Source organism: Canis lupus, chromosome 28 (genome assembly GCF_011100685.1).
Source record: "Canis lupus familiaris isolate Mischka breed German Shepherd chromosome 28, alternate assembly UU_Cfam_GSD_1.0, whole genome shotgun sequence".
NCBI lineage: Eukaryota > Metazoa > Chordata > Mammalia > Carnivora > Canidae > Canis > Canis lupus.
Genome location: NC_049249.1, coordinates 14,469,980 through 14,486,919, shown reverse-complemented (window position 1 = coordinate 14,486,919; position 16,940 = coordinate 14,469,980). Strand labels below are relative to the sequence as shown.

The window sequence follows — 16,940 nt, the reverse complement described above, 5'->3', positions numbered from 1 at the left end:
GTATGGAGAAAAGGGCTCAGGCCTGAAAAGAAGGCCCCTGGCCCAAGAGTCAACCATAGTTTGACTTGATAGAGGCAGAGCGACACAAAAAAGGGTGCCTCCTTATGGCGGGGGACTGGATTCGGTCTAGGTGGTATACAAAGGCATGGGATTGCAGTTTGGCCTGATTTGGGTAGTATCTGAGACCTGTGAATGGAAAACTTACTTGAACCACTTGAGCTGTTAAATAGGAAGGGAAAAAAATAGAATTGGTGAGTAAAAGCTTTTAGACTGCACCTAGAACTCCATCCAATTTGGGTTTTAAAAAAGGTAATTCTAAAACAGTATAACAACATTAAAGTTTTTTTTTTAAAAACATAAAAGCTATAATGCCATCGCCTTTAGACAACTATTCATTATTTAAAATTACTTTTCAGTTGCATACTTCTTCCCCCCTCTCGGTTGCTGTCTTACTGATCCTGGCAGAGTAGGTGTATAATCAATGTTTGTAAATTCTACCCTGAGATGAAAAACATTCCTCTAATACTAAATTTTCATGTTGTGTCCAGATTTTTGCTATTATAGATAACAATGAAACAAAGCATTTTTGGTAACAGTTTTTGAGATAGGTCACATACCACACATATACCTTTAAAAAAAGTTCCTAAGGATAAATGCTCAAGATTGGCATTATTGGATCAAAGGCTATGGTTTGTAAAATTATACCAAGTACCAGTCGGCACCAGCAAAGAATGATTAAGCCAGTTTCATGTGAAGTTGTAAAAATCAGCTATTTTAGTGGGCATATGATTTTAAGTGTTATAGTTTTAATTTTTTGCCTTTTATTTATTTATTTTACTGCTGACACCAATAAATATTTTCCCATGTGTTTGTTTCACCTGTGAGATTGTCTGTACTTAGTCTTTGCCCATTTATTATTGGGGTCTTGATGTTTTTCTTGTAAATTTGGAATCCTGTGGGTCATAGATACTAGGCTCTCATCTGTCATCTTTGATGCAAATATTTTCCCCAGTCCTTTTTACTTTACTGTTTCTAGCCTGTGGAAATTTCACACTTACATATATCAGAATCTGTCAGTCTTTTGTGATTTTTTTCCTTTTTTTGCCCCAAAGCTGAGAAATTTATAATTTCTCCACAGATCTGATAAATCTTCATTTTGATATTCTGATTTTCTTATAATTCAATTTTTTAAAATAGTTAACGCTTTCATTAATATCAGTTCTATTCTGCTGCAAGGGTGAATTTAACGTTTTTTTCCCTAAACAGCTACCTAGTTACCTCTGTACCTTTTGTTAAATAATCCTTCTCTTTCACTTTGTTTTAGAAAGCTTATGTTGCCAATTATTGTTTATGTGTGTATACACATACACACACATGTGTATATATATATATATATACATCTGAACTCCGTTTTGTTCCACAAATTATTCAATTTTCATACTATTTTACATATTGTTGCTTTTTGGTAGAGTCTAATATTGGTTAGGGTTAGATTTATCCTTTTTGTGTGTCAGGTCTCCACTCCCACTCAGCTTCCCAGCAAAAAAATTCTGTGCCTTTTCAGAGGTTTCTGTGGTTTTCACTGTACAGTTCACATATATCTAATTGTCAATTTATTATGAAGTATTCCTACATATGTTACGCATTTTGTTTTTATTTCAGTATGTTTTTCAGCTGGGTGTTGTTACTAATGACAGACAAGATTACTATTATCTTTTGTAAATTTTGAACCTGATCATTTTATTTAACGTTTATTCTAGTATGATTTTTGTCTGGTTATCTAGTCAAGTTTGTTATCTAGTATGATGATGATTCTTTGGGATTTTTTTGGTGTGCAGTCTTGTTACCTTCATTTCTTCTAAGAAAAAAAATCTTTGAAAGAACTTATCAGTTGACTTTTAAGGGAAGTTGGCTAAAATGACTGAAACCCAAGGCAACTAAGGCAAAGCTTGGCTTTCTTTCCTAATAGAAACTGAATGAATCAAATAACTGGTGTTTATTTTTCTTTCCTTTTCAAATACTCTAAAAGAGAGATCCTGGGAATGAGTGTTCTGTGAGGAAAAACAATAAAATGAAGATGAGTTTATAGTTATAAAGAACCTTGAGACTGTCAAGTGATATGGCTTTATTATTTATTAGCCATGTGTGTTCTGATTTCTTGCCTGTGTCCTAGGATGGGGTATCTTCGACCTTCTAGGGAAGTCGTTTTACCACGGCACTTCATAAAGACCAGGGTCCCTGCTCATGTTTTCTGAGTTGAGGGGAGAAGTTATGCATGTTACAGCAGGTGGAGAGAATGTTTACCAGTGTGGTCTGTTTCTGGACAGCTGAGGAGGTGTGATAAGCCACCAAGAGAGGTGGTTGTCATCCCTGGAGGGAGACAGCATACACCCCAGTCCTCTTAGGGCATCAGGGAGCCTGGGCCCAAAGTATAATGAGACTATGGCTGCTTGGATGGTAGCAGGGCTGTAGTTTATGGTTTGGGCTAATAAATTGCAGACAGGACAGTGGAATATTTTTTTATGCACAATACAAAACCTCATCTTATCAGAAGTTACACAGCCTCACTGGACCTAAGTTTTATCATCTATAAAGAATGGGAATAGGGGCACCTGGGTGGCATAGTGGTTAAGCAATCTGTCTTTGGCTTAGTTGTGATCCCAGGGTCCTGGGATCTAGTCCCTCATCAGGCTTCCCACAGGGAGCCTGCTTCTCCCTCTGCCTGTGTCTCTGCCTCTCTTTCTGTGTCATCAATCAATCTTTTAAAAAATGGTAATAACCTACCCAGTAAAATGAGGCCATTTGTACTAATGTGTAAGCATCAGCACAGCGTTCAGCACATAGTAGGCATTCAATAAATTGTAAAATGGAGCTTTTTAATTGCTTGGCTTCTCTAGTCTGTATTTAGCAAAAGAGATGGTTTGAATTGGAGGTGCTGCCTAAAGACAGGAGGTGGAGGAAACACACACACATACACACACACACACACACAGCTCAGTTTCTCTCACCTGTCCTGAATGTTTTTGGAAGCATGACAGCAGAACCTGTGGGCCTAGGGTCTGCACTCCCTGCTATAAGAGCCTCTTGATTCTCAGAAACACAAACTGCTAAGGTTTACTGACCTTCCGGCCCAGGGCAAGTCCCATTCAGTTTGGCTGTTCCAAACTGATCATAGCTTTGTTGAGTAAGATGAACTGCTTTGGTTCCTTGTGATTTGTTAATGGTCTTATACTTGTGCTTGAAGGCATTTTGGCCACTTTAAAACCACAAACAAATAATTTGCTTCCCTTTAGGCCTCTTGCCTAAACAGTGAATGTGGGTAGGTGTCCTGAGCTTTTAAAACAAAGTTAACACAAAGACAGTTTGAGTCAGTCATCTGGTTTAAAATCAGTTTTCTTTGAACGTTTTATGAAGCCTGGGGGAATAGAAATATCTTTAATATAAAAATCAAGGAAATGTTTCATATAGCGGTCTTTTAAGTTTTCCCTGAAGGGTAGGGGGGAAACTAACCTAGTTCAGTCTTCAAGAACAAAACAGTGAAATTTAACCCTGTTAGTCGGTAATGAAGGCTAAATGCAAGAAGTAGACAGACAATATGACAGGTGGAAGAGCAAAGGTTCAATCAGTAAATTCCAGAATCTGTCCATTTCCATACTGAAAACGAGCAAGAGCAAAGAACGGAGAATACAGTATACCTGTGTATATATAATCAAAGGGTTTTTTAAAAACACTTTTGCCAGTCTTATGTTAATTCCTCCCAAATTAAGTCCTATATGTTTTCAAACTTGAATTTTAAATATCCTTTGAGCAATACCTGGGTGCTCTCTTGCATTTACTTGAGGTAGATTTGCCTAGAATTAACAATAGGTAGTTTGTAAGGAAGTAAGGCTCTGAGGTGTTTGCCCTGGCATGTACGTTCATTCCTCAGCCAGGGTCTTGCAGGCTTGGAGCTCTTTGAGGCTGGGGAATGGGGTATCTATTTCAGTGATGATTAACGTCCAGAGTGGTAAGATGGACACAGATAAGCAGAGTGTGTTTGTTTGTTTTAAAATGATTGCACCTAAGAGCATTTTTTTGGTCCAGAAAGCATAAAGTTTCCTTTCCTAACTCTGACCTGGAGAAGCATTGCTGCCTGGTTACATTTAAGGTCTGAACAGTGATTTTCAGAGAACAGTTAACAACTTAAAGTAGCTTACGCTTTCTCCTCCTTTCTGCCTTACCTAGGAAGGAGAGTCCCTTGTTCTCCAGTTGATTGAAAAATTTCATAGACGGATATATTTCTCTTTAGTCGTTTTGAAAAGGCCTTATTTTTTAAATAGTTTTGTGAGTTAATAAAAGTTGAGTTCGGTTTACATGCTTAAAATAAATAAAACAATACACCTGTGGAAGCAGGAAATGGTCCAGTGCAGTTAGTACCTCCAAATGCAAACTGGAAGAATGGAAGAGGCCTTTCCCTCCAGGACTGAGAATACAGAGCTGCTTATATTCTTTGCAGTCTTGCAAAACTTGAATAGTAGGGGATGAATTTCCTAACATTCAAGCAAAAACCTGGAGGAAACTTAAAGTCTTCACAGTCTGTAAGATGAGCAACTCCTCTTGGGATGAGATCTCTGAAAATATTTCAGTATCCCATACTTTGAATTTTCTGTGCCTAGCACCTTCACCTTAGGTAAAGATTGTGAGTTCCTGGAATCAAACTGACAGTAAGGTTAATGAGAAACCATACAGATTTTTTTTTAAAATTATTTTTGAGTGTTTGACATGGAAAATAATTATCTTTGTGTGACAATGTAACCTTAACTCTGGGTTGACCCTGGCATTGGATTAGTTTCTAGTTCTGACTCCTAACCACAGAACAGGTAGTATTTAGGTAGACTCTTCTTAAGGCCAGTAAATTTTGAAAATTTAAGATGATATCAGCTGTTTGAAAAAGTGAGGACAGAGTCAAGTTTTGAATTTTCAGTGAAAATTGGCATACCCCTCACTCTGATCTACAGAGTCTGGCTAAGCTCCAGAATTTACCTCAGTTGCATCAACCGTCAGACTAGGTTAAGTATCTAAAGATTTGGTTTATTCTTTTTTTTTTTTTTTAAGATTTTATTTATTTATTTATTTGACAGAGCACAAGCAGAGGGAGCAGCAGGCAGAGGAGGAGGGAGAAGCAGGCTCCCCACTGAGCAGGGAGTCTGATGCGGGGCTCCATCCCAGGACCCCAGGATTATGACCTGAGCCAAAGGCAGATGCTTAGCCAACTGAGCCACCCAGGTACCCCAGATTTGGTTTATTCTTGAGGGAAGTCCTTTGTATTCTGTAGTTATGCTCACATTTGAACAGAATTTAGATGGAAATCCAGTCGTAATCAATGGAAATGACGTGGTTGTGCTAAGAATCTGTTCATGAATCCTGAATCATGTGAACGCTTGAACTGGATCTAAAGCTGAGGACGAGACTATTTGGAGAAAGAATTTATCTCCTGTTAGAGGTTTAGCTGCCTTAACTCTAAGTCAGTTCTCCATTAGACCCAAACCATCCACGTTTCCCTCCCTGGAAGTCTGGGCCACCCAATGGGCCCTGTGCTGCCCCCTCTTTAGCCCACAATTAATTGCCAGTACATTCTTTCTTCTTCTCCTTCTTTTTTGGTATTTGACATGAGCTCAAATTGCTGAGAAAGGTGACAACTGTGAAATGAAGACAGGGCTTAGAGACACCTTAAAAAATACATGCAAAGGCCACTAAATGACAAGAGCAGACCGCCAGGCTCTTTCAAAACATCGCCACGTCTGTTGACTTTCCATTCCATGTCTGCAGCACAAAATTGGAGGTCAAAGAATCATAGGAGTTAGAGATGGAAAAGACATTTGGGGTCAGCCAGTTCATCCCTCCACCTTCTCCTGCCCCTGATTCCGAATCATTCCTTACATTATATTTTTTCCCTCAGCTCTTGTACAGTTTTCACGGTCTTCACTCAGCTCCGGCTGTCACCTTTGGGGAATGATGCTGGAGGCTCCGTCCCGTTTCTCCTCAGCCAAAAGAGATATTGCCTCTCCCCCCAGTTGACATTCATGAAGTTCTTTGTTGGTGGTCTCAGCTGAGAGGCTGAAAACTAACTGGAAGTCTCTCTGCTGCCTGGCGATGGGGCTTTTCTAACAGAATTGAAGCGCATTTAGTACATAATGATGTAGGGGAAGGGCAAGGGCTAGGATATGGTACAGTCATTGCTGAATTTGTTCCTAGACTTATGTTTTTCAAGGCTCTTGACCTGAAAGGAGGTGTGTGTGTACAAGGCATGTGGTATTGTGTGTGTGTGTGTACAAGGCATGTGGTATTGGGGAAGTGGACAGAAGCAAGGAAATTACACTGAATAGGAGTTTGGTAAAATCCAAACTTGGAAGCTGGTAGGTTAAGCAAACAAATAAAAGACACTAGTCCTGTGAAGTAGTAGAGGACTGTTTCAAGAAATGCTTGTTAGGGAAGACACACAGTGGGGCTTACCCTATAGAAGTTTCAGCTTATGGTCAAGTTGAGGAGATCAGATGGGCAGAGGCAAGTATTTTGGAGTAGGGGACTCTATTGCTTTTGGAAGGTCTCTCCTTGCTTTAAGAAAGTAGGGAAAGACAAGTGTTATGTTCACTGGCTGCGTGGTTTGGCAGGGGGAATGGTCATTTTTAGAGGCAGCTTCGGAAGGTTACCCCAGATCCCCATCTTGTTCCAGCAGCTGTTGGGAGCAGTCCGAAGGGGGTATTATGTTTCTTCTGGTAACTCTGCCAAGAATGAGAGGAAATCCACAATATGTGGGCTTTTTGGGGGAATGGGGATGGGGTGGCAGGTGATGGGACAGGGAAATTAAATTGTTTTATAGTAAATATGTTGAGATACTTTTCCTGGAAAGCTGTTTCACCAAAAGGAATGATATTTCCCCTGCTCACTAGCTTGTAATGGGCTCTTTCTCTGCAGAGAAAGGGCAATAGTCTTTTCCCAGTACATCTTTTTCTTTCTTTCCTGTAGCTCCAGCTTTGACCTCCCATGTTTCTTTGAATTTTTTTTTTTTTAAGAAAGTCCATATTGAGTCAAGATTCAGATATAGGTGCTGTGTGCGCATAAGGGGCCTCTCTCTAGAAGGGAGTTAGTAAAGAAGAACCTCTATTTATCCGGTATCTTGGCTGCAGTTTGACTTTATCATAATGGCTTCGAAACTGGAGATGTAAAAACTTTCTGGGTGGCGTCTGGTTCATGTTCTTTCCATCCCTTCATCCAGGCTGGAAGGGCACCAGGGATTTTGAAGCCTGGCTACTTGGGCTGAGAACCTGTTTTAGTGATTAATATGGAACACAGTTGCAAGATTAAAAACAATAAAAAACAACCCCAAGAAGCAGAGCAGTGTGATTATTCCTTACATTTCAGATGGGGAGCCCAGGGAAAAGTCATTTTCAAGGTATGAGAACAAAGTCCACTTGTGAAGCTGATAGTACCTAATTCATGACTCACTGAGAGGATGGCCTGTTCACAAAAAATAGTGGCATCTTTCTTGCTGTCATTTATGCTCAGAAACTGCTAGATTACCCTTTATGAAAGTTGTATTTTGGGATTTGTGAAAAACTGATTCTGTGATCAAATGAGTATGGAAAATGCTGTGCTCCACATGCCTTTTCTGGGAGGTTCACAATGCCTGTTAGTAACTTAAAGGTACTGAGAAGTCTTGTGATAGAGAGACCCGTTTAATTTTGTTTCAACCAGCATTGTCCAAAGCGTTGACCATAAATATTTCCTCCTGCTTAACATCTCTTAACGTCTTGGAGAACATGCATGGTCAAGTGCCCTGCAAATATAGAACTTGACCAATAGTAGAAGGAAATGGATGTGAGTGTGAACACAGTCCTAAATCCTATATTCAGGGTTATGAATTGGAGTTATGCCTCAGTGCTTCTAAAACTTCTATGGACAACTTTGACATGTGGTACCACATTAAGGTAATTTATCTGCTCAGTTCCTTCCCTTGAGCTTCTCTAGCATAAGAATTTGGAGGCTTTGGCTGAATTCCTAAAGGTGTGGTATATTATACATCTTTAGGAAAGGACTTTGGAGCTAGAAGGTAGTGTGCCCAGGCTCCTGAAAAGCTACAGGTGTTGTTGAAAGTGTGACTTGCCAAAGGGAGAATTGTGCTTTTGAGAACTTAAGCAGTTCCAAAGCAGTATCTATCAAAATACTTATTATGTTAGACACAGGGTTCTCCCCTTTTGTGTCTTAAGACTTTTGTATGCTGTTAGAATTTTTGGTAGTACATGAAAGGATTAAAAGGTAAATTTAAAAAAAATCAAGTTTTAGAAAGTTGAAAAACCTGTATATTTATTTATTCACCATCTGGTATGTTACTGTTTGAGTAAAACTATTTACCGCCCTGACCTTTTTCTCTTATATCCTTTCATATACCTTCCTCTGAACACAAGATCTTCATCTTATTTGTAGCAAATTGGGTCATGGGCCACATTGTGGCTCAGTAGTTTGTCTGAAATCTTCAGGAAAGTGTGGATTTTAGTTGAATGAAAATAAATTCTGTAAATTGAGGTTTTATGGCACAGTTATTTAGGGTTCCTGGTATACCATTGCTTTGTAGCATGCTGGTTGGGATATACTTTTAGAAGTACTAAGAGGTTAAGACTTGATCCTGTGGAATTTATGACATATTGGACAAATGAAAAATACAGTTGCAAGAAGTTAACAGTGCCTCAGTTTGTGGTATGTTCACTCTGGGGGTTCACATAAGAGGGAGAGGACTGTTTGCTGGACTTAGGAAAGTAGAGGCTTGAAGAATGGGTGAATTTGACTAGTCCCCAGAAGAGGGAAGCAAGCATTTGTCAGGGATGAGGTAGGCTGGTGCTGGCAATCTAGGAGCAGATATGGATGTAAAAATGAATGTAGAAGAGATGGGCTTGGCTGGAGTTCACTGGCATAGTGTGGGACAATGGGAGGGGAGGCCGGTGAGTTGACATTTGAAGGCCTTTCAAGGGACAGGTCGGTCTGCTCCTTGTTCTTCTTGTGCATGGTCCTATCATCTCACTTCACCCTGGGTGTTGGGGCTATTCCACCTGTTTCCTGGCCAGAAGCGTAAGCAATTTAACACAATATGATGATTTTTCATTGATTTTTTAAAAAAATCTAAATTGGGGCACCTGGGTGGCTCAGTCACTTGAGTGTCTAACTTCTGACTTTGGCTCCTGATCTCAGGGTTGTGGGATTGAGTCCTTTGTTGGGCTCTGTGCTGGGTATGGAGTCTGCTTAAAATTCTCTCTCTTCCTCTTTTTCTCTGCCCCTCTCTCATCTCATGTGAGCCTTCTCCCTCTCGATCTCAAATAAATAAATAAATAAATAAATAAATAAATAAATAAATAAATCTTAATTACATCTCCCTTGGCTGAGGCCATTGGAAGATTTAGACTAACGCAAGTGTAAGTGAAGAGTTAGAAGTTTCCTGCCTTGGGCTGTATAAATACTTGTACACTGCCACCTGCACCACCACCCTTGCCCAAGTCTTTTAACTTGGGTGTTAGCATTTAAAGAGATCCCTTAGGAGTTCTGGCCTGTCTACTAACTGCCTCCTCCCCAGCTGGGAACTGTTGGCAAGCCTGTAACTAGTGATGTTTGTACAACCAAAGACTCTACTTTGTGGTTTAAGAAGAATAAAATGGAGGGATGCCTGAATGGCACAATGGTTGATGTCTGCCTTTGGCTCAGGTCGTGATCCTGGGGTCCTTGAGTTCTGCATCTGGCTCCTTGTGGGGAGCCTGCTTCTCCCTCTGCCTATGTCTCTTCCTCTCTCTCTCTCTCTGTGTCTCATGAATAAATAAATAGAATCTTAAAAAAAAAAAAAGGAATAAAATGGACTGCATTAAAAAAAGAACAACAACAACAAAAAACTTGTACCTTAAAGCCAAATTCTTAGTATTGGTAGAAGAACTAGTAGATACAGGCAACATGGGGGAATATCTTCTGGAAAGCAGGGTCAAATAAATCAAGAGATAGTGCTACCAAGCCCCAAGCATCATTTTGCATAGTCCTGTCTCCCCTCCTTAGCCCAAAGTACCCTGAGATGGCCTTGTTCTACATTTGTGGACAGATGCCCTCCTTTGCCGAATTTCCAAATCAGTAGGGATTTATGCTTATGGAAGTCATGACAGTCATGCCACGGAGGTAGCATCCACAGCATCAAGGGGAACCAAACTGCAAGATGGGGCAGAGGGGGAAACTGAGCTGTGATGCAGCAGCTTCCTGATTTTAGAGACCATGCTGGTTTAAGATCTCTCCAATAGACCCTTACTTAGATCCTCCTTCACCAAAGGCATTTTTATTCAGACTAGGTTTATTTATTTGCTTTGAGTTTGGAGTGTGAGGGCAGAGAGGTGGAATGAAAGGGGACTCTAGATAACTGCCTAGATTAATTTCTGTCCCTCTGGACTCACTTGTTGCCAAGATTTTAAGGGGCTCGATAGCTAACCATGGGTGCATGCTGGTTTGTTTTTGTTTAAAATAGGTCCTGTGCCCAGGAATGTGGTCAAACTGTAATAGTGACGAAGTGCCGATGTGCTGGAAAGCTGAGAGGGAGGGGGCCAAGTGGAAAATGAGCCTGAGGCAAGAGAAGGAGTGCTGGGAAAATGGGAGTTCCACCAGGCCCACAGCCTGGTTAGAGATTCCTCCCAGCATTAACAGCCCCCATTAACAGCCTTGAGAGGGGTTTATTTACAGGACACTAATCGTTTTGGGGGGAGCACCCCCACTTTACACCAGCAAGTATGTTGGAGAGACAGTCAACCACAGAGCATCTCAAAGATGGGAACAAGGGTCCTTATTGAATTCCAAGGGGCACCTGCTCCTGTCTTCTAATCATGTCTGCTGCCTTGTTCTACTGACCCCTTTCACTGGACTGTGACAGGTCTCACAGTAGGGGGAGATGGATATCCTGTTTTCAGAGAAAGATGTTTTTCGAAAACTTTTTTTTTTAAAGATTTTTAAAATTTATTTATTCATGAGAGAGAGAGAGAGAGAGGCAGAGACACAGGCAGAGGGAGAAGCAGGCTCCATGCAGGAAGCCTGACGTGGGACTCAATCTTGGGTCTCCAGGATCCTGCACTGGGCTGAAGACTGCACTAAACCACTGAGCTACCGGGGCTGCCCAGAAAGATTTTCTTTTATTCCTTCTGATTTTTCAGGTGCTGAAGCCAATAAGAATATACATAGGATTTGGCCACCAGCTGGGGAGACTAACCATCAAAGATGATGGAGTAGGCAAAAGGGATGAAAAAGCTGAGTTGTTACGCTGCTTTTAACAGCATGGTACTGTTTCTCAAGTCAAAGCCAAAGGGAGTGGCTTTATTTATTTATTTATTTATTTATTTATTTATTTGGGAGTGGCTTTAAAAAGTTGAAATTTGATTTGAAGGACCAAAGCCAAGTGTTGTAATGATGGCATCGGTTGTGGGAGAGGATACCTGCACCTGCTGTTTGGTAGCAGCTTCTAAAGTTCAACTTTGAAAATTTCTTGCTGCAGTGATTAGGCCCTCAGGGCAGTGCTTTGACCTTTAGTGAAGTGTCACCAAATAGTAGATAAGTGGCCAGAGAGATGAGAGAACTGTTGTCCTTAACCCAGTTCAAGAAATACATTGATTCTTTCCCCCTTGTTTCCTTCCTGCTGTGATCCAGAATGTTCAATTTTTGGTTTCATCTCTACCTCTTAACTTGGACCTAACTCAAGAGGAAAGGTGAGCTCCCAAGGATGTCTTCTTACATACCTGGGAGATTTGCAGATAAGATTTGACTGAGAGTCTCATCTTTCTCATTAAGAGTTCAGTTCTTTGGTCCATCCTGTTAACTGTCTTTTATTGTCCTAAGTTCTCTCTCCATCAGGTAGTGAGGCTTGCTCTCTAGCAATGGGAAACCAGGGACCGCATTCACCCAGTGGATGAATTCAGTAATTCATTTTAGCTTTAATGTGTGTACACCCAAATCCTTATCATTCAGCCCGAAAGAGGACTAATGTTTGATATTAGAAGAATAATTTCTTTCTTTTTTAATAAAAGATTTTATTTATTTGACAGAAAGAGAGCATGAACAGGGGCAGAAGGGGAGGGAGAAGCAGGATCCCTGCTGAGCAAGGAGTCCAATGTGGGGCTCAATCCCAGGACCCTGAGATCATGACCTGAGCTGAAGGCAGATGCTTAACAGACTGAGCCACCCAGGCACCCCTAGAAGAGCAATTTCTAATAATTGTAATTAAATTAGCTAGAAGAAAAATAAATGATTATTGGATTAGCTTCAGGGATGATACCATTAATCGATATTAACTCCTACATGTATTTATATTTATGTAAAAAGAATGAACCTTTTTTGTACTTACACTGTCTTTTGTTTTAGTTGTCATTTTAAAACCGCGATTGTGAGAAATACTATCGTCCTTTCTGGGGGGAAGATATTGACCATTAGAGAAGTCAGATGACCACAATTTTATAATTAGTAGGAGGCAGAACTGAGATTCAGATCCCAATTACCTAAGTGTCCATTCTGGGCTTTTCTCACAATTTCATTTAATCTATTATTTAGTTAAAGGTAAATCGAGAGACCTATCAACCCAAACTACAACAATGAATAAATGTATCATGTAAGATATATAAACTTGCTTCCAAAGCACCATCTATTCACCTGACTTGTTTATGGAGACATTATTTTACGTAGTGTCTATTCACCTCTACTTTTATAAATTTGACTTCATTTTAAAATTACCATTGCTTGCTGTGGTCATTTCCAAAATGTTTGGCCATTTCCACATTTGTCATTTCTAGAGGCAATATATTCCATTGCATGAGTATACTGTTCTCCCTCACAGACAAACATTTGGGCTACTTCCAGGTTTTAGCTCAAATATATAGCTGCAACTATAAATATCTTTGTAAAAAATATATTTTTTTGTTTTGAATTATTTCTTTGTGATTTAGTGCCCACAGTGGGAATGCTGGGTCAGAAGCTATCACTCAACAATTCTCAACAGAATTCTTCCCTGAAAGGTTATACCAGTGTGCTACCTGCAATATATAACCAAACCCAAACCTTTCTATAAAACCAAAGTCAGTTTCTGTTTTTTCCACCTAATAATAGATGTGAGGTGGCACTTTAATAATTGTTTTTTAATTTATTTATTCATGAGACACACAGAAAGAAGGAGAGACATAGGCAGAGGGAGAAGCAGGCTCCCTACAGGGAGCCCAATACGGGACTCAATCCTAGAGCTCTGATCCTAGAACTCCAGGATCATGCCCTGAACCAAAGGCAGACACTCAACCGCTGAGCCACCCAGGCATCCCCAATAATTGTTTTAATATGCAGGTCTCTATTAATGTTGTGGGGTGCTTCATCATGTGGACATGGTGGGACTGGTCTTATCTGCTGTTGGCTATGGGTGACAGGGTATTGGAGACAGGGTGTTATTCTGGTAGATTTCTATCAGTCCCATAAATGTTTTAGAGATAAAACTTGTACCTTTAGTATTGTTAATTTTGTTTACTGTTGTAAACCTGTTGTTTTACTCTTTATTTTAAAATTTTATTTTCATTTTGTTTTCATTTTACTCCTTTTTTCTGTGCAGTATTTAAAATTTAAACACTTAAAATCTAGTTAAAATTTTAAATTCACTTTTATTTTGGGGGGATTTATTATATTGGGTTATGAGATATAATCTAAATCAGTTTTTTTCTCTATTGATACCCAGTTCTATCACCAGCATTACTATTTTAATGAGTATTTTCCTCTTCACCAAAATATTACAGTGTAGAAAAATTAGAAAGACATAAAAACAAAGAAAATTAAAACACCCAAAGTTGGCTATTTTATTTTAAATTTTTTAAAAAAATTTTAATTAAAAAAAGATTTTATTTATTTATTTGTTAGTGAGACAGCATAAGCAAAGGGAGTGGGAGAGGGAAGAGAAGCAGACTCCCCACTGAGCAGAGAGCCTGTGAAGAACTCTGTCCCAGGACCCCGGGATCATGATCTGAACCAAAGGCAGGCACTTAACCAATTGAGCCACCCAGGAGCCCCTATTTTTTAAATTTTTAATTGTTCATTTTATAATTTATAGTGTCAGACCAGCACATTGGTCTGACCATTTTCTCATTGTCCCATAGCATTCCCAATAAGTGAGGGAGAATGGGACCCAATTAACTATTTTAGAATACATATTTCCCATGTTCTTTCTAGACTTGTATATTCCTTTTCCCTCCCTTCTTTATCGTAAAGTTGGAAACATGCTCTACAAACCCAACAGCACTAACGAAGTAGTGATTTCTTTCCTTATTTTAAAATTTTACTTTGTTTGATATATATTAAGTTCATTTCAGTTTGGGTTATTTCTGGCTTTCTCTTTTTAAATTGAATATCAGCCAGTTTGCTAATTGCTTATTTCCAGGGTCTTCTAATTGGATAGAGTACAGGAAGTATAATTGCTCCTATCAACAAACACTTATTGATACTATGAGTAGTCATTAGGTAAATGAAAACAGTTCCTGGCACATCATAAGCAGTATATTAAATGTTAAATAAATAATCTTTAGAATTATGATCCAGAGAGATTAAAACATTCTGAATAATTTTTAAGATAGTATTCAGTTAGGTTAACTAAAATCTATTCACTATGCTGAAAGATTTTCCATAGTAAGATTTGAAATGAAAGTTTACTTTGGGGCCACCTGGCTGGCTTAGTCGGTAGAGCATGCAATCCTTGATTGAAGGGTCTTGAGTTCAAGTGCCACGTTGGACATGGAGTCTACTTAAAAAAAAAAATCTATTTTGGTTGATCTTTTAGTCAGGAAATTGTAATAAGAAACCCCTTCCTGAACATTCATTCTCTTTAAAGTGTTTCAAAAGATATGACATGAAATCAAGGATCAAAATTTTTAAATGTCTGCATGGATAAAATGCTGTAAGAATAGAATAATAAATTGGAACAAAATTGACTATACAATGTGTAAAGAGCCTTTACAAACTCATAAGAAGAAGATCGCAGTCATTATAGGAACAGGGACAAAGGGCATTAACAGCATTTCCCAGAAGAAATGCTAATGGCTTTCAAACATATAACGAGATAATTCAGTCTTACCCATAATTAGAAAAAATACTGTACATATTTAAAAAACGGGGAAAACTTTTTAAAAAGATTTTTACTTATTTGAGAGAGAGAGAGAGTGAGTGGAGGGAAAAGCAGGAGAGAATCTTTAAGCAGATGATCTGTTGAGTGCAGAGCTGGACTCGGAGCTCGATCCCACAACTCATGAGCTCATGACCTGAGCTGAAACCAGGGAGTCTGATGCTTAACTGACTGAGTCACAGAGGTGCCCCAGGAACCTTTTTTTTTTTTTTTTTTTACACCTCTTAGAATGGCAAAGACAAAAAGAAAATTTAAAAATGTCACTATCATGAAAAATAAGGAAAGACTAAGAAACTGCTATACACCAGAGGAGATTAAGGAGACATGATAACTAAGTACAATGGGGTGAGCTAGATGGGATCTTAGGACAGGAGAAGACATTAGTGGAGAAATTGGTGAACTAATAAAATCTAGAATTTAGTTAATAGTAATGTACCAATGTTGTTAATTTCTTAAGCTTTGAACATATAAATATACCATGATTATGTAAGATGTTAACAGTAGGGGTGGACAAGTGAAAGATCTGTGAGAACTCTGTACAATCTTTGCAATTTTTCTGGAAATCTAAAATTATTCTAAAATTTAAAATGTTTATTTTTTAAGAGAGAAGAAAATAAAAGATATTCAGAAAGAAATACCCTAATATGGTATTAGAAGGGTAAATCGGTATAAACCTCTTTTGGATGACAATTTGACAGTTTCTATCAATTTCCTTTGGCCCATTCAATACCATTTCTAATAATTTTAATCTAATAATTAATAGATTCTCACACCTAAATAGAGATATAAAGATATTTGTTGCAGCAGTATTTATAATAACTAAAGTCTGGAAATCTTTTAAATGTCAATCAGTAGGTGATTGATTAAATAATGATAGAGTTACATAACAGAATTCTATGCAGCTGTTAGAATGAGATGGATCTTAGTGTATTGATACGAATTGATTCCTACGGTACCTTTAAGTAAAGAAAGTAATGAATAGAATAATATAATGTTTTTTAAATTCAAAGCGACATATGTATAAATACAGACTAATCTATATGCATCTACAGCATATATCAGAATATAGAGACTGTATATATAGTCACTTTTGCATTGTTAACTATTCATACTGTTGGTATGTTTTTTACCCTGTGCATGTGTCATTTTATTAATCAAAAATAGTTTAGTATACAAATAGGCAAATGAGATGAGGTCAGGATGTAGAATATTACTTATCTAGAAATGGATTAGGTATCTTCTCTTTCCACCTGCCAAAATCATCTTTTTTTTTTTTTTTTTTTTTTTCTGAGAGGGAAAGAGAGAGAGGAGGGAGAGAGGAAGAGAGAATCCCAAGCAGGCTCTGTGCCCAATATGGAGCCTGTTGTGAGGCTCATTCTCATAACCCTGAGATCATGACCTGAACTAAAATCAAGAATCAGACACTTAGCCGATTGAGCCTCCAGGCACCCCCAAAATCATCCTTTCTAACCTGTATCTGTTGTAATCTTGAAAACAGTACTTCATTGTTGCCTTTTAGTAGAGGGTAGTAAATGTGAACGAATAGCAGAGACTGGAAGAAATGCATGTCTCTCTCTTTTTTTCTCGAATAGACATGGTGGTTATCACTCTGTGCCTCAAGCAATATAACTTTATTGTCCAATGGAGCAGGCCAGGGAAACACACAGGAACTATGGGGCCTAAAATGAAGTTTTCAAATTCTTGCCCATAATTTCAAAATTCTGTCTAAATGTGCATTTTCAGAGGGGCTTTGAGC

General features: G+C 38.7%; 1 protein-coding gene across 2 annotated transcripts in view; it reads left to right on the top strand.

The window, feature by feature from the left end:
* Nucleotides 1-16,940, top strand: part of FBXW4 (F-box and WD repeat domain containing 4) — a 116,840-nt gene that overhangs the window by 36,199 nt on the left and 63,701 nt on the right. The window lies entirely within an intron of this gene.